At 40.6% G+C, this 18735-nt stretch overlaps 1 long non-coding RNA gene across 2 annotated transcripts; it reads left to right on the top strand.

Annotated features, from left to right (window-relative positions):
* The first annotated feature begins 968 nt into the window (after positions 1 to 968).
* Positions 969 to 17544, top strand: LOC148776157 (uncharacterized). Of its 2 annotated transcripts, none has more exons than XR_016038691.1 (3): positions 969 to 1937; positions 8638 to 8866; positions 16121 to 17544. It is a non-coding gene; the product is annotated as an uncharacterized LOC148776157 (long non-coding RNA). The 2 variants fall into 2 exon arrangements; XR_016038690.1 differs by lacking the exon at positions 16121 to 17544 and adding an exon at positions 11783 to 12801.
* The last annotated feature ends 1191 nt before the right edge of the window (positions 17545 to 18735 follow it).

Below are 18735 nucleotides of genomic sequence, written 5' to 3' on the forward strand. Positions count from 1 at the left end.
TAAACAATCCCTTTCTCTGACTTTTCGTTGGCTTCTCTGTGGCTCAGATGGTAAAGAAACTGCCTGCAATGTGGGAGACCTAGGTTTGATCCTTGGATCAGGAAGATCAGCTGGCAACCCACTCCAGCATTCTTTCCTGGAGAACTCTGGTGGACAGAGGAGCCTGGTGGGCTACAGTCCATGGGATCACAAAGTCAGACATGACTGAGCAACTAACACTTCACTTCTCTTTTTCTTACATTTTCCTTGGTACTAAGAAGAAAAACTTTGTAGTAACTGAAATTGGGAATCTTAGGAGGAAAGGTCCTACTCATGGGGTACACGTCAGCAACATTTTGCTCCTCCATCGTGGCTTAAGCAACCTGTGAGTGGACCCTCACTCCAGTTCAATAGTGAAAAGAGCCTGTTTTCATTTCTTCTTTTACCAAGCCCAGCTGGATAGCACAGGTGCAGGGCTGGGCTCTTAAAATAAAAGTCTTTGTTCCATGTTGACGTGGTGCTATGGAAACCCCCTTGCTGCTTCACCTGTTGTTCAGATTAATGAAATGATAATGATCTGTTTTCCATTGTGCCGTTTTCAGCTTCTCTGAGACCTTTCATTTATCAGTGGACATTTCTACTATCTTCACTTGTTCAATACAGTGGGCTTATACATTGTAACCTTGAGAATCCCTTTCAAGCTTTGATATTCTGTGCCCCTGTTTCTGATGAGGGCTCAGATCTTAGAATTCACCATCTTTATTTTGTTTCAGTTTCTCAGCAATATTATTCTAGCAGGAGTAGCTGGGCCTGCAAATGAGTCTTGGTGGTTAGAGTAGGTTATCTCATTATCTTGACTTCCCATTTGCTCTGTATCAGCAACCCTCTGGAAACCAAGGGTCAAGCATTATTTAAAACCCTGAGGAAATCTCCATGTGTATGCGTGGGATCACAGAAAACAATAGATGATTTAATTTAACATCAGGGAGGGTTATTTCTATGATAGTGGTTCTTCCTTTCTGACTTAAGAGTTAAAGATTCTCTCAAAAGTTGTAAATCTTAAGAAATTAGACTTTAAGAAATTGATATTTACATATCATATGACATCCCTTATATGTGAAATCTAGAAAGAAATGATACAAATGAACATACTTACAAAACAGAAATGGACTGATTATCCCAGGGAAAGTTGAGGGGAAAGGATAGTTAGAGATTTTGGGTTAGACATGTACATACTCTTATATTTAAAATGGAAAACCAACAAGAACCTACCATAGAACACGTGGAACTCTGCTCAATATCATGTGGCAGCCTGGATGGGAGGGGAATATGGGGGAGGATGGATACATGTCTTAATATATGGATGGCTGAGTCCCTCTGTGTCCACCTGAAACTCTGAAAACATTGTTAATAGGCTATACCCCAATACAAAATAAAAAGTTTATAAAAAAGAAATGGATATTTATAAAATGGTTATGGCATTTTTTCTGATGGTCAAATCAATTGTTGAATCTTATTCTCCTTTTTTTGCTGTGGTGGGGGGTTCCCTGGTGGCCCAGTCGGTAAAGAACCTGTCTGCAATGAGGGAGACTTGGGTTCAGTCCCTGGCTTGGGAAGATCCTTTGGAGAAGGAAATGGCAACCCACTGCAGTATTCTTGCCTGGAGAATCCTCATGGACATAGGAGCCTAGTGGGCTGCAGTCCACGGGATCACAAAGAGTTGGAAATGACTGAGCAACTAAGTCAAATCAATCTTTGAGTCTTACTCTCCTTTTATTTTTATTTTTTGTAATTTAGGAATAGTAGTACCCACTCCAGTATTCTTGCCTGGAAAATCCCATGGACGGAGAAGCCTGGTAGGCTACAGTCCACGGGGTCGCAAAGAGTCGGACACGACTGAGCGACGGAATGGAATGGAATGGAACGGAACGGAATACCTCCTTTATGGGATTGTTGTGGTAAATACATGAGAAAAAGGATGTAGCCCTGCTTAGCAAGAGTTTGACACATTTTAGGCATTCAGAAAATATTCACTTAGGGTCAAATAATAACTTATATTTTTTCTCCTCATGAGTGCTAGCTATTGATTGACCTTGAGGCTGAAAAATTGGCCCCATGATCTTGAGAAGCTAGCAAAAAATTTTTAAGCTAGCAATATTTTAATGAAACAAAATAAACATATATGAAACAATTAGAGAACAGCTGAAGTCAGGACATGACCGGTTGTTTTCCTGGAGGCAAAATACCCCAACCAGAGCAGACAGATTCTCACAGTAATGGTCTCTGAGTCAGATTTTCAAGGAGAGCAGTGCACCAGCATAGCTGACCACCCTAAGAGTCAAGGCCACAGGTTGTGGGTTCCAACAATAAAGAAAAGACTAAGTAAAATTACACACTATCAATAAGAGAGAATGATGTGTATCTGTCAAAATGATCAAGATAATATCTAAGTCAAAAACAGAAGTGCTGGCTTGAAAATATACGGGTTACTTTCAAATATCTCTTGATAATGATTTCTAACGTAATTCCACGGTGATAAGAGAACTGACTCTGTATTGATTTCAATACATATAGATCATGAAATTTTTGTACCTTGTTTTATGTCCCTGGATATGTTCCAGTGTCTCCTAGTTTATAGTCTATGGGAACTTGAATAGAATTTGTATCTTATTGTTGTGTGAAAATTGTACAAATCTTAATTATGTTGAATTGGTTCACGGTGCTTCTCAGGTCTACTATATCCTTCTACTCTTCTGTATATTCATTCTATTAATTTTTGAGAGCTTGATCTTGAAACTCCAACTAAAATCTTAATTTATCTCCTTAAAAATAACTAGTATATAGTAGAACTATATATAACCCTTTTCTGTATTTCCCAAGTCTTCTGTAAGTGTGTTATCATGCTTTTATAATTTAAAAGATAAAAAAGGAGAAAAAAATAGAAGTCCTGGGAAATAAAAGTAAATGAAAGAAGTTGTACACAAAATTATGGTAATAGTGTGAATTACTCCTGTCACTATGAATGAAATACATAGATTAAATATTAGAAAGTAATATGACATGAGAAATGAAAATAATAGATGTATTAGGGTTATGGAAATGGATAAAATTTCAAAAACATTCTCTTTAGTAGGGTTTCACTTATAAAAATGGACATAGACCAAATATTTTGGATAATTTCATACTGGATAATGGCTTGGATTGGGTATCATACCAGTCGATGAGTGAAGGGTCCAGTCTTCTCTGGGCTAAGACTTCCTCTCTGATATTCAATTCACTGTGATCTGTCTTGACTGACTCAATTTTTTTTTTTTAAAGAGAAAAAAATACAAACCCAGTAGGTTGAGGTGCCTCTTCCATTTCCATTTCTGTGGCTCTTCCTTCTGCAACCTGTTATTGAATCCAAAGGAAGGAAGAAGCCCTAAAAGCTCTGATTTTAAGCTTTATGAATTTGTTTTGCTACTTCTATAGAAAATGTCTGGTTCCACTAAGAATCAGTCAATCCCAATAGAGGCTCATATCCCTTTAAGATTAAAAAAATATACCCATAGTCAACTTGGCAAATTTATATTTTATTTTGGTAAGTGGACCCATCATTTTCAAAAGAATTCCCCATAAATGTCCCTTAAGAATATATTAACCTTTCAGGGACACATTGATTCCATGCAATGATTTGCCCTATAGATCAAGTCATGAATACTTAGGACTGGTTCTTTCCAGAGTTTGATTAGGTGGGTTCTTATTACGGGAAAGATTCTGAGAAAATGCAGCACAACTGGGACCCTCAGTCAAACTGATTTGACTCAATTCAAGCCCATCTAATGAAAGCTAGTCTCATCTAACCAATCAAGAAAACACGTGGGTATTTAAGCCAGTGTCTCTGAGGGTCAGTCATTTCCTTTGGATCAGAAGTTAACAAAGCAGCCTGGCCCAGTTGCCCTCTAGTCTTTCCTGCCACCTCAGGGAAGCCTGGGGTCCTTTTCCACTCACGCTATGTGCCAGCTTTTCAAACCCTCCTTGCCTAAGTCTGCTTGAGAATGCAGAGGAAGGAGACATGGACAGAGAGCCTCAAAACTGACTTCTAGTGTTGGCTCAACTTCAACTACTAAATCATTGGAAGTTAAACTTTGCTACTGTTGTTCAGTCACTAAGTGTCTGACTTTTTAAAAATTAATTTTTTTTAATTGAAGGATAATTGCTTTACAGAATTTTGTTGTTTTTCTGTCAAACGACAATATGACTCAGCCATAGGTGTACACGTGTCTGACTTTTTGTTACCCCATTGACTGAAGCGCTCCAGGCTCTTTTGTCCTCCATTATCCCTCAGAGTTTGCTCAAATTCATGTCCATTGAATTGGTGATGCTGTCTAACCTTCTCACCCTCTGCTTTCTCCTTCTCCTCTTGCCCTCAATCTTTCCCAGCATCAGTCTTTTCCAGTGAGTTGGCTTTTTAAAACAGGTGGTCAAAGTGTTGGAGCTTCAGCTTCAGCATCGTCCTTCCGATGAATACTCAGGGTTGATTTCCTTTAGGATTTACTGATTTGATCTCCTTGCAGTCCATGGGTCTCTCAAGAGCCTTCTCCAGCACCACAATTTGAAAGCATCAATCCTTTGGCGCGTTCAACATTTTGCAGTTGACTCTGGTCCCATCACTTCATGGGAAATAGATGGGGAAACATTGGAAACAGTGTCAGACTTTATTTTTGGGGGCTCCAAAATCACTGTGGATGCTGATTGCAGCCATGAAATTAAAAGACGCTTACTCCTTGGAAAGAAAGTTACAACCAATATGCTATCTAGATAGCATATTGAAAAGCAGAGACATTACTTTGCCAACCAAGGTCCATCTAGTCAAGGCTATGGTTTTTCCCGTGGTCATGTATGGATGTGAGAGTTGGACTGTGAAGAAAGCTGATCGCCGAAGAATTGATGCTTTTGAACTGTGGTGCTGGAGAAGACTCTTGAGAGTCCCTTGGACTGCAAGGAGATCCAACCAGTCCATTCTAAAGGAGATCAGTCCTGGGTGTTCATTGGAAGGACTTATGCTAAAGCTGAAACTGCAATACTTTGGCCACCTCATGCGACCAGTTGACTCACTGGAAAAGACTCTGATGCTGGGAAAGGTTGGGGGCGGGAGGAGAAGGGGACAATAGAGAATGAGATGGATGGATGGCATCACTGACTCGATGGACATGAGTTTGAGTGAACTCTGGGAGTTGGTGATGGACAGGGAGTCCTGGCGTGCTGTGATTCATGGGGTTGCAAAGAGTCGGACATGACTGAGCGACTGAACTGAACTGAAGTAGTTAACTAGTTAACTACTTAGTCAACTACAAAGTAATTCAGTCAACCTTTTGAGGGCTTAGTCTCTCTCTTCTTTTTTAATCTGACTTATTTTTCTGGCCACTTCTCTTCAGTCCTAATGTTCTATTAATTCACCTTTAACTCTCTTATCCAAACTTCATTAACTCAAACTAAATCCCAATCACTCTGATACTTTTATTTATTTATTTTTTCAATTTTATTTTATTTTTTAAAAATTAATTAATTAATTTTAATTGGAAGCTAATTACTTTACAGTATTGTAGTGGTCTTTGCCATACATTGACATGAATCAGCCATGGGTTTACATGTGTTCCCCAACCTGAAAACCCTTTCCAATTCCCTCCCCATCCCATCCCTCAGGGTCATCACAGTGCACCAGCCCTGAGCACCCTGTCTCATGCATTGAACCTGGACTGGCGATCTATTTCACATGCGGTAATATACATGTTTCAATGCTATTCTTTCATTTTTTTGTTTCTTTTTTAAAATTTATTTATTATAATTGGAGGCTAATTACTTTACAATATTGTATTGGTTTTGCCATAAATTGACATGAATCTACCCCAGGTGTACAGGTGTTCCCCATCTTGAAACCCCCTCCCACCTCCATACATGAAATGAATCACCAGTCCAGGTTCGATGCATGATACGGGATGCTCGGGACTGGTGCACTGGGATCACTCTGATACTTTTAGCTGGTTCTTCTTGGGGTGATAATGTTCAATTTGGCACTGTTCTAATTTTCCTTGTTTATACCCATTTTAGGGGATGAGAGTTATGTTTTATTTTTTACACAGACTTCTTGAGGGAGGAACTTGTGACTTCCATGTCCTTATATCTCTTCACAGTGACTTGACTTCTTAGGGCCATTGTCAAATGACATTCTTCCTGGTGAGTCTATCCTTTATGTTAGAGTTTTTCTCATGTCTATAAAACATTCTTAACTCAAGAATAGAATGTTATCAAAATTTTAAGTAAACCCTGGAATTTTTATAACTCTGATATTTCTTTTTAGAGTAAGTGTTGGAAATAACTTTATACACACAATTTTTTTGAAGATTTCTTCTTATAACTGAGGTTGTTTGGTAAATCTGTCTGGTGAGAAACATAAGCAATCCTTTCCAGTTGTGAAAGAGGAGTGATTCTTAGTCATTTAGTGCAAATAAGTTCTTTCCTGTCTACTCAATGACTCCTTACCTTTGGTCAAACCATTCTACCCAAAAGTATCCTTCCTTTCCACTCAGAGAGGAAATGCCCACCCTGTGTGCACAGAGGTGGAGACGGTGGCGTGGTGGTGGTGGGGGGTGGTTTTGGTGGACTTGAACTAGAATATTTGGGATTGTGAGAAACGATGCTTAATCTCTAGGTGGCTGGCTCCAGAAGGTGCGATCTCCTATCCTTACATTAAATCAGAACTTACATTCATTGCGACTGAAGGCTGCATATAGCAGGTACACTATACATGGACAGCAAAGCAAGAAGACGAGTCCCTGAAGGTCACTTTTGGAAAGTGGATTCCAAGTGCAATGGGACTCTTCAGGAAGACCTGGATGGTCAGATCCAATGCTGTTTCAAGCAGGTGGTTGTGCTGAACAAAAGGAGGTTTGAAATCAGAGGGCAGGTATCTGAGAGATGGCTTTTCCACTTGGGCAAGTCTCTCAGTCTCTCCGGTTCTATTTCTTGATCTGTAAACTGGGGTAATAATGTCACACTCTATGAGTTTGTCTATCTAAATAACAAGTAAGCACAATCACACACACAGAAAAACAACCCCTATAATAGTTACACAAACATAAGTCAACCATAAATAATTCATATTCATTTACTCACTTATTTATTTAACAAATGCTTTTCAGCCAAGGCACTGTGCCTCATACGAGGCACTGAAACAAGCATACAACTGCATAAAGATGAAGGTGCAACAATTCTAGTTCAGGGTCTTAATACATGGTAGACGGATCATCAACCGAAGTATGAGAATGAAGAACGACTTTCAGTTGGTTCTCAAGCTACTGTTGTGATCTTCACATATTGTTTTCGTACATAGTTTTCAAGCAAAACACTATCAGTTTCTTTATAATGGACGGAATTCCCTGTCTTTTAGGGGCTTGTATTTTGATGGGAAATAAAGGCAGAAATCTTTGGGTCTCACATAAATCAAATACATAAATGATGGATGGTATGTACTGAAGACAGTGATGCCGGGAATCCAGAGAGTAGACTGGGTGAAATCAACAGAGTTTCTCATTTTTCAGAGATGATCTTTTAGAGGAGATGAGATCTCTGGAGGTCAGCTGAAAACAGAACCAAGTTTTCATTGATTTTCAGACATACCTGCAGATAAATAGCTAATAAATTATGAAGTGAACAAGTTTGGTATTGTGCCATTGCACAAATCACTTGTGCCTCATTTTGGAGTGTGTCATGAATCTGACAACACAGGTTAAAAGTGTATTTGCAATTGTCATATCAGATAGTCCTATGAAAACACAACTTGTTTGATTTCACTTGTTAACTCTGACTACAGAATACAGTAACTGGAAGACATGCTTTCCTTTTTCTTACATAAAAATCAGGTGTTACTGTATTTCTGAGCAGAATGCACAACTGAAAACTATGTTGAGGTTGAGGGTGGAGATGCTCTTGTCAGACACGAGTCTGTGGGTCTGAGTGTGTGTTGGGTAGAAGCCAGGAGGGTTGCACTATGTCATTTTCATCTGTCTGATTAGTGTCTCCTGTTTCAGGAACTTTGGATTTTTGCAGTCAATTTGGGAGAAGAATCCAAGAATAGGTGTTGGGTCAGAAGTTGTAACAGAATGAGTTGAATATATTCTGAGTCCCCAGGTTACTTATCTATTTTCTTAAAATGTTATGTGGTGTTCATTTTTCCTTGTTACATGTCTTCAAGCTTTTTCAATCCTCAAAGAGTGGGAAGGGGGAGGGGAGGAGAAGACAAGCTCACAGAAGAGCAGGGGACCTCAGACCCAACCAGCCCTTGGGCTTGAGGCTCTCTTCACAACTGCTGAAATCTGAGGAAATCTTTCTATCTTAGGGTGGCTGCTCTGGTCAATAAAGTCAGTGGAGACTCTTTGCTAGATCACCATTACTAGAGTATTTAATTGCTAGGTTATCATCTAGCAGTGGAACCCTAGATGATACAGTGCACGGCAGACAAGCTGATCACCACCTCGACAAAGTTCTCAGAAGCCTGTGGTCTGGGATCTCAGGGAAAAGACCTAATGAGAACTCTCTTGAGAGCTACCCGGTTTCTCTGTTTCTTTTTGTCTTTCTCTTTTTTATTCACATTTCTATTATCTTTTGGCTTTCTTCCAGCTCTCTTTGGGCTTCCCTGGTGGCTCAGATGGTAAAGAATCTGCCTGTGATGCAGGAGACCTGGGTTTGATCCCTGGGTCAGGAAGATTACCCTGGAGAAGAGAATGGCAACCCACTCCTATTCTTGCCTGGGGAAATCCCATGTACAGAGGAGCCTGCCAGGCTCTGTGCTATGTTCTGCAGAAACATGGTGAAGATGCTAATAAGAAAATTTGTGGACTGAATGAAGGTGGGCATCCATACAAATGGATATTACCTATATTAGTTAGGGTTGCTTCGTGTAGAAGTGCAAACAATTAACCCTGTGACTTGAGTGAGGACCAACACATGGCTGAATGGATGTGTACATGGCTACATGCATAGATGGAAGGGGGAAAAAGTAGAGGAGAATGCTTCTGTACTGGGAGCTGGGAAATTTACTGAAATGTGATCTGAAATGTTTCTATGACTCATCCCTACGTTCCAAGCCTCCTATCCCTGAGATGCTCAAACTATTCAACATGAATGGTTTCATGAAAAAAAATTGTTTTATTTAACCTTTTTATGTTGTATTGTATAGCCAGTTAACAATGCTGTGATAGTTTCAGGTGGACAGCAAAGGGGCTCAGCCATACATATACATGTGTCTCCATTCTCTCCTAAACTCCTTCCCATCCAGGCTGCCACATAACATTGAGCAGAGTTCCTTGTGGTATACTGTAGGACCTTGTTGGTTATCCATTTTAAATATAGCAGTGTGTACATGACCATCCCAAACTCCTAAATATCCCTTCACCCCCGGCAACCATAAATTCATTCTCTAAGTCTGTTGAGTCTCTTTCTGTTTTGTAAGTAAGTTTGTTTGTATCATTTCTTTTTAGATTCCACTGAATTGTTTCTTGTTTCTTTGTGGGCCTTATGAGGAACCCGATTGCTCACAGCTTCCTTCTCACACGCAGTGCATATGTGTTCTGTTACCATATCAAGCCACTTGGAGAATGCTGACCTTTCTGGGCTGAGGTTTTCCAGCCTCTAGGACTGGAGATGGGGCAGTGGGGTTAGGTAGTATGGCATTAAACAAGGTTAGGGTCCCTGTTACTTCCATCCTAGTGCTGGACACAGACTTGGTCAGGTGCTGTGGGCGTCCCAGGTGCAGGGGGCCATGGAAACTAGTGCAAGGGTGTGGAGTGTATGAACCATCCAGGCTGTTGAAAGAGGATGGGAGGATGGGAGTGAAACCAGCAGATGTGCTCAAGGTTCTGTTTTCAGTTCCCCAAAAGATCTTCTCCTTGACCAAAGCACTGTGACCGTTGCTATGACAGTTGCTATCTTGGTCCTTGGGGTTCTCCCTTGTTAAGATTTCATTACTTTTTTGGTCTTAGGCCAGTCACCATGAAACTCATTAATAGCCAGTCTAGTATTGGGGTGGTTTGGGCATGGTTGGGGCCTGAGTACTGTGATGGTGCAAAACATTGGGGATCCAAACAGGGACCTTTGGTTAATAAGTTATCTTTCTAAACTAGAACAACACTCCTAGTTGTCTTGGACTTGGATGACTCTCCATTTTTGCTGAGGGTCATGAATTCCTCCGTTGAGAAGTCTTTAATTAATTCATTGTTGCATCTGGTAAAAACAAAACAGGTAGAAAGAACACTGACTTCAAATCTTGATTCTGTCTCCGAGTGACCATGTCATGCCATACTTTTTAGTCTCTAAATTTGTTAATGAGAGATTTAATTTCTAGCTCCTCTCACTCAAAGTTCGGTGATTCTTTGCCCCTGAAAATTGCAACCATGAATAGTAGTTATCAAGGGACTGCATTTTAGAATTTGGGCTCTTAATCAGGCTGCCTGAGTTTGAAAACTGATTTTAGTATTTCCTGACTTAGGAAATGACCTTGGATGCCATATGTACTCTAAGTCTTAGTCTGCTTATAATACAAACTACAAATGGGTTGTTGGTGGATTGCGTTGTTCAGTGACATGATCTCTGTCAGTGTTGAGACATTACTACCCATTACTCATAGTGTACAAATCTGATACAACTTGGTATGTGTTGAGCCACCAACAGTATTGCAGAAGGTCTTCTCTATGTAATTTTTGTTTCCTACCTTGACCATCAATATTTTGTTACTTTGTCATAGGTTGGAGGTTGTTCTTCACTTGTTCTTTGAGCCTGTAATGAAATAAAAACTTGTTTTTTTTCCGAATAAACTTACTTACAAAACAGAAAAAGACTTACCAACTTAGAGAGTGACCTTATGGCTGCCAGGGAGGAAAAGACAGGGAATTCGGGATGGACATGTACATTCCACTATATTTAAAATGGGTAACAAACACTGCTCAATGTTACATGGCAGCCTCGATGGGAGGGAAATTTAGAGGAGAATGCAGACATATATATGTATGGCTGAGTCCCTTTGCTGTCTACCTGAAACTATTACAAAATTGTTAATCAGCTATAGCCCAAGATAAAATAAAAAGTTTAAAAAAACATTTTTTTTTTTTTGAGAAGGACTCATAGAGAGAAAAGATCCATATTCACTGTAAAGTTCAACTGTTTTGTTAGTATTGAAAAGTGAAAGTGAAGTCACTCAGTCCTGTCGACTCTTTGCGACCCCATGGAATGTAGACTACAAGGCTCCTCTCTCCATGGGATTTTTCCAGGCAAGAGTACTGGAGTGGGTTGCCATTTCCTTCTCCAGGAGATCTTCCCAACCCAGGGATCGAACTCTGGTCTCCCACACTGCAAGCAGATGCTTTACCATCTGAGCCCCCAGGGAAGCCCTTTGTTAGTATTAGCGAAGTTAATTGAGGCTTAACTAGTACTGTTACAAACCAGTAACATTGGAAACTTACCCAGAACCTGCCATGTGCAAAACTATGAGAAGAACTGATGTTTTGGGCTTAGCAATCATGGTTTAAGTCATAGTTCCACCTCATATGCACTCTGGCATCTTAAGCACATTACATAACCTTCTTAGTAACAGTTTGCGCATCCACGAGGCAAGGTTAATGTCATCAGTGCCCGTGGACACCCCCTTCTCTCCTGTTACTGGGTGAGCTGTCTGTGTTCCTAGGCAAGGGCAACATCTCCGCTTGTGCTCCACCTTTCCCGCCTCACATACCCGATATGCCTCAGCAATTTTTCCTTCTCTCTCTTACAGCACCGATCTTCTTTCTCTGCTAGAAGATTCTCATAAGCCTTTGTCAGGAAGGAATACATTTTCCTCTATTGTTTTAGATTCTTCTGGCTGATCTGACAATTAAATTGACCTGAGACACATTAACAGGAGAAAACAAGTTTAATCACATGGAAAAGTCGGAGAGATCTAGAAAAACTGAGTAACGTGCCCAAATGGCTGAAACCGTCATCTTAAATATCATCTTCAGCTAAAGACAAAAGAGGATGTTGGAGGTAGTGATTTGACACTTCAAAGGAGAGGACGGCAGTTCATATGAAGATGGAAAAGTAATGTTTGGTATCACTTTGTGGCAAATAGATGGGGAAAAAGTGGAAACAGTGACAGATTTTATTTTCTTGGGCTCCAAAATCAATGCGGATGGTGAAGCAGCCATGAAATTAAAAGACACTCCTTGGAAAAAAAGCTATGACAAACCTAGACAGCTTATTAAAAAGCAGAGACATCACTTTGCTGACAAAAGTCTGTATAGTTAAAGCTATGGTTTTTCCAGTAGTTATGTATGGATGTGAGAGTTGGACCATAAAGAATGTTGAGTGTCTGGAGAATCCCCATGGACAAGGAACCTGGCGGGCTATAGTCCATGGGGTCACAAAGAGTCGGACACTACTGAGTGACTAACACTTTTTCTTTCACTTTTATGGTTAACTGTTTTTCAACAAAAGTGCCAAAGTAATCCAACAGAGAAAATGAAAATCTTTAAAAATAAATAGTGCTGGGGCAACTGGATATCTGCATGAAAAATAATATTTATGTTGACTCTCACACCTCATACTCTATGCAAAAGTTAATTCTAGATGGATCAAACTGAGCACCTGTCTTTTCTCCGAGACCTGCAACTTCTGTAAGCTTCCTCATTTCATTAAAGCAACTCTATCCCAATTCCTCAGGCAGAAAATCCTGGATGCAACCTAGTCTCCTCTGTCTTTCTCTGCACCCACACTGTCGGCATGTCCTGTTAGTCCTCCTTTCAAAGCAGTATGACTTCTTGCCTTAGGTTATTCTAGTAAACTCCTGGCGAGGGGTCCTATCCCACCCCTGATAGTGTATTCTCATCAGAGCACTCAGGAAAGTCCTGTTATATACAAGTCATGTGAAATTATTTTGCTCAAAATCCACCAACGTTTGTCTTACTTGGAGTATGAAAGATTTTCCTGTACCCAACAGGCGCCTGTAGGACCTGCCCTTCCCCGCTGTGACTCTGTGCCGTCAACACTCTGCCTACACACCTCCTTTAGGACTTTTCATCCATTGGTCTTCCTGCTGCCTAAAATGATCTTATCCACTTACCATGATTCACTTCCTCATTTCATTCAGGTCTTTAAATGTTACCTTACTAGTGACAACATTCCTCATGACTGATCTGAGCTTTATAACCTCACTCTAACAATCACTGCCCTCTTTCTCTGCTATAAATTTCTATTTAATACATATCATTATTTAAGATATTGTTTATGTATTAATCTTATTTATCATGTATCTCTGCAGCTAGACTATAATCCTCACAAAGGCAGGGAATTTTACCTGTGTTGTATCTCTAGCATCTAAAACAGTGCTGGCAATATTTTAGGCATTCAATCAATACTGAATAAAAAAATGAGAAAAGGAAGTCTCTCAAGGAAAACTTGGAGGGCCCTACACTGGCATACCCCCACCTTCAGCCGGGTTGGTAGTCGTTTCCTGGGCAGAGACAGCGTTTCAACAGGGTTTGAGACTTACCAAGCATGAAATGTCAATCATTCATGAGAAAAAAGAGGTGCACGTCTATGGCATGGAGTTGGGCATCACCTATTTGGAAATAAAAATAATTGGACATCTTGAAAGCAGCATGTGGATTGCATATACACTAAGACACAGTTAAAAGAACCAAAACTTCCTGGTAGTTGGGAGTGGGTTTAGAATAATAATAAATATTTAGTGTCATAAGATTGGGATATCCAATGGCTAACCCCTTACTTCCACCCACCACTCCTAAGCCACCAGTTCCACCCACTGGACCACCCCAAGTACTCTTGGATACATCATTTCTCCTCTGGGTTTGTATGATGAAAGACATTTTCATTATATTAAGACAAAGCTATGGATTGTGGATCCTGGAGTCTTTTTTTCCAGCTCTAATGTCTATATATACATTCGAGTAGCTTCAAAACTGTGCTGTAACTTTCTATTAGCTTTTTTTTTTAATAAGAAAAGACTTTTCCAGAATTAACCATGGGTCTTAGATTTGGTGCTAGCACATCCCCATAGATTCTTAAGCAAGTTGATAATTAAATGTATCATTTGGATAAAAGGAAAGAGAGAAAAGAGGATGAGTCAAGAAATCGTAACCAAAAAACAATCAAGAAGTGGATGGTGGAGAGAAAGAATTGGGGGGCCAAAAGGGAGATAGAGGAGGAGGAAGCAGCAGCAAATGCTGATCAGTGGAGGATAAGCAGTGAAAGAGGAAGGGGAAAGAGGAAGTGATGATAGATGCTTGTCTGCTTGTTTTTTAACACTGTACCTGGTCCAAGCACTGACAATTCCAAGACCTAGTTCTTTCATTGTGTCCCCCAACCTAGTAAGTCTCTTTGTATTTTCTTGTGACACTGGACTGCCAGGTGACTGCCAGGACTCTTCTTCTCATAGAAGGTGCCACAGATCTATAGACTATTGGTTTTTTCAATTTCCCTAAACCATTTTCCTTTCCGATGCTGTCATTTCATGGCGCTGATTCAGCTTCCTTGTCCTATTAAACAGTAAGAGCATTAATGATTTTCTGATGCTGACTCACTCATCTGTACAGATGGAAGTTTGTTGAGAACTGAACTCTCATCCCTGTTATCACCATTATGTTAGTTTGCTTGGGCAGCTGTGACAAAGCACTTGTTGTTGTTCTTCAGTTGCTGAGTCGTGCCCGACCACATAGACTGTAACCCGCCAGACTCCTCTGTCCATGGGGTTTCCTAGGCAAGAATGCAGGAGTGGGTTGCCATTTCCTCCTCCAGGGAATCCTCCCGACTCAGGGACCAAACTCGTGTCTCCTGCATTGGTTGGTGGATTCTTTACCTTTGAGCCACCAAGGAAGCCCAACAAAGTACTGGGTTGGCTAAATAGTTTCATGAGGTGGTACGGGCAAACCAGAATGAACTTTTTGGCCAACCTGACACCATGAACTTGGTGACTTGAAATGATAAAAATATATTCAGTTCTGGAGGCCAGAAGCCTGAAATTAAAATGGTTCCTGCTTGAAGCTCTGAGGCAGAAGCCACCACAAGCCCCTTTGCTAGCTTTTTTGGCTCTCCAATGATCCTTGGGGGGCTTTCTTGGTGGCTCAGCGATAAAGAACCCACCTGCAATGCAGGAGACATGGGTTGGATCCCTGGGTTGGGAAGATCCCCTGGAGGAGGGCACAGCAACTCACTCTAGTATTCTTGCCTGGAGAATCTTATGTACTGAGGAGCCTGGTGGGCTTCAGTCCATAGGATTTAAAAGAGTCTGGCATAGCTGAAGCGACTGAGCATACATGCACGTGCAGTGATCCTTGATGTGAATTACCTTGCAGTTGCTGTATTACAATCTTTGCTTTCATCACCACTTGACCTTCTCCCTGTGTGTCACTGCATCTCTAATCTCTTTATAGAAGGACACTGGTCATTGGATTTAGGGACCACCTTAATTCAAAATGACCTCATTAAAAAAATTATTTTGAAAAAATTAGAGATTAACAGGAGGTTGCAATGACAGAATATAGATGTCTGGTGTGCTCTTCACCCATTTCCCCCAGCGGTTACTTCTTACGTAATTACAGCACAATATCAAACTCAGCAATGTGACATTGCTACAATGTGTATGTATCATGCTATGTCATTTAATCATATGTCTGAAAGTGAAACTCTTAGTCACTCAGTTGTGCCTGACTCTTTGAGACCCCATGGACTATAGCCCTCCAGGCTCTTCTGTCCATGGGATTCTCCAGGCAAGAATACTGGAGTGGGTTGTCATTCCCTTTTCCAGGGGATCTTCCCGACCCAGGAATCCAACCCATGTCTGCTGCATTGCAGGCAGATTCTTTACTGTCTGAGCCACCAGAGAAGCCCTATCACATTTCTAGATGTATATAGCCAGTACTGCAATCCAGAAATAGGATTATTCCCTTATCACCAATGTCTCCCCATATTTCTTTTATGTTTAATTAGTTGATTAACTATTGAATGCACTGGGTCTTGGTTGCTGCATTTGGGCTTTCTCTAGTTGCAGCTGTGGTGGTGCTACTCTTTAGCTGCGGTATGCAGGCTTCTTATGGTGGTGCCTCTCTTGTTGCAGAGCCCAGGCCCTACAGAGTGAGCTCAGGCTCTGTAGTTGCGCTGCACAGGCTTAGTTGCTGCACGGCATGTGGAATACTCCAGAGAAGGGACTGAACCTGAGTCCCCTGCATTGGCAGGTGGATTTTTAACCCCCTAGACCACCAGGGATGCCCACCAAATTCTCCGTTTATAGTTACATTCAGTCTTCTTTTCCCCTACCATCTCTCACCCCTGGCAACCAGTAATCTGTTCTCCATCTCGATAATATTATAATTTCAAGAGAATTGAAGAATTGATGCTTTTGAACTGTAGTGTTGGAGTAGACGCTTGAGAGTCCCTTGGACTGCAAGGAAATCAAACCAGTCAATCCTAAAGGAAATCAACCCTGAATATTCATTGGAAGGACTGATGCTGAAGCTCCAATACTTCGGCAACCTGATGCAAAGAGCCGACTCATTAGAAAAGACCCTGATGCTGGGAAAGATTGAAGGCAGGAGGAGAAGGGGACGACAGAGGATGAGATGGTTGAATGGCATCACCAACTCGATGGACGTGAGTTTGAGCAAGATTCAGGAGGTGGTGAAGGACAGGGAAGCCTGGCGTGCTGCAGTCCATGGGGTCACAAAGAGTCAGACATGACTGGGCAACTGAACAACAACAACAATAATGTTATGTAAAAAGAACCTTGTACTGTGTGACCTGTTGAAACTGGCTTTTTGTTTTTCCACTCAGTATAGTACACTTCAGGATCATCCTAGTTGTTGCATATATATCAGTATTTTGTTTCTTTTTATTGCTACATGGTATCCATGAAATGGATATATCACAATTTGTTCAGCCTATTATTGAGAGGCATGGAGGGATCTGCTCAGGCACCTTTTGAGTCATGTATAGGGAGCCATGTTGGTGGTTTTCAGTTTTTAGTTATTACATACAAAACTGTTATGAATAACTACAAACAGGTTTTTGTGTGTGTACTTTCTCATTTCTTGGGGATAAATGCTATGGAATACAATTGCTGGTGTATTTAGTTTTTCAGGAAATCAGCAAACCATTTTCTAGTGTTACCTGTATCATCTACATTTCCACCAGCAATGGATGAAAAATCCAGTTTCACTGCATCTTTACCAGCATTTCAGTATAATCTCACTTTAATTTGATTACATCTGCAAGAACCCTATTCCCAAATGAGGTCATTTTTATGGGAATGGTAGCTGGAATTTGAACATATCGTTTTGCAGGATACAATTCACCCATAATACCAGTTTCTGCTTCCTTGAGTCACAGCGGGTCTGTATTCAAAGTTTTGCTTTATGAAAAGACCCTCGCACAGGATCAGAGATGCCATTGACTGTTGAGTTTTGCCTCCAGAGATGGATAAGAAAATTTATGTCATTTGAAGGACCCTTACTGAGTCTTTCTGAACTCTGTTCAGACCTCCAAAATTTCAGAGACTTGATAATAATAAATATTCTCAAGATGTACAGTGTCGTTGTTGTCTCCCTACCCTCTTTTCCCATGAGAGTCCTTTCCCACTTGCTCCAGTACTGACACAAGGAAAGGAAAAAAATGGAAGAAAAACTGGATTATAAAGTTCTTGAGGGAAAGGACACCATCTTAGTTACTTGTGTACCTCTTTCAGGGTATCAGCTGAAAAAGGTGCTCAGTAAATGTTTGTTGGATGGATAAGTAGATGAGATGGGAGAGGCTAGGATGCCTGCACAAAAGTGGGAGAAGAGAGTCAAGGTTGGATTTATATGTGGCCTCCTCCTGACTTCCCCGCTTCCCAAACACATAACCTTTCATTCATGGGATCCTAATACCTGGATTAGGTTAACTACATTCTTTTGCCCATAGTTGAACATCTGTTCCATTCCATTGCTACTTATGTATGTATGCCTCCGATTTCCAAATGGAGAAGTCCCTGAGAAGGTAGCATTTGACCTGTTCTGTGCAGCACCCTAAGCTCCAGAAGGCAGAATTGTATAGGTGTGAAGAGAGCAGAATTGGGCAGGTGGGGATTTGATTCTTGGCCCACCATTTACCATCTCTGTGGCTTTGACCTATTACTTATTCCTCTTAGCCTTTCTTACCTGTAAATTGGGTATAAGATATTTATGTGAGCTTATCTTGAAGTAGAATGCATATACAGAATTGTGCACAGATTATAATTTCACAGCTCAATACATTTTCACAAAATGGCATGCTTCACACTACCAAGAATACAAAAGTCCCATCTTATATTCTCTTAGGCACAACCTCAGCCCAAAGTAATTCCTATCCCAATTTCTAATTGTATTTTTCCTGGTTTTGAACTCTTCATAGATGAAAATATAGGGCATATCTTTTGTGTTTGGTTTCTTTTGCTGATTGTCATGCGTATGAGAGTCATCTATATTGTTTGGTATGGTTATAGTTTAATATACAAACATGCTACAATTTAATGACTCATTCTACTGTTGGTGGACATCTGGGTTGTTTCTAGTTTGGGGCTTTTATGAATGAATATGCTCTGAAAAATTCTTACATAAGTTTTTTTGGTGGGCAGAGACATATTCATTCAAGGGCAGGATTGCTAGGTATTCCGGGTATGAATATCTCTCAGCTATATAGAACCTGACTCACACTTTAATA

The sequence above is a fragment of the Moschus berezovskii genome, chromosome 11, assembly GCF_049115385.1.
Source record: "Moschus berezovskii isolate FMDL1 chromosome 11, NW_MosBer_1.0, whole genome shotgun sequence".
NCBI classification, from domain to species: Eukaryota; Metazoa; Chordata; class Mammalia; order Artiodactyla; family Moschidae; genus Moschus; species Moschus berezovskii.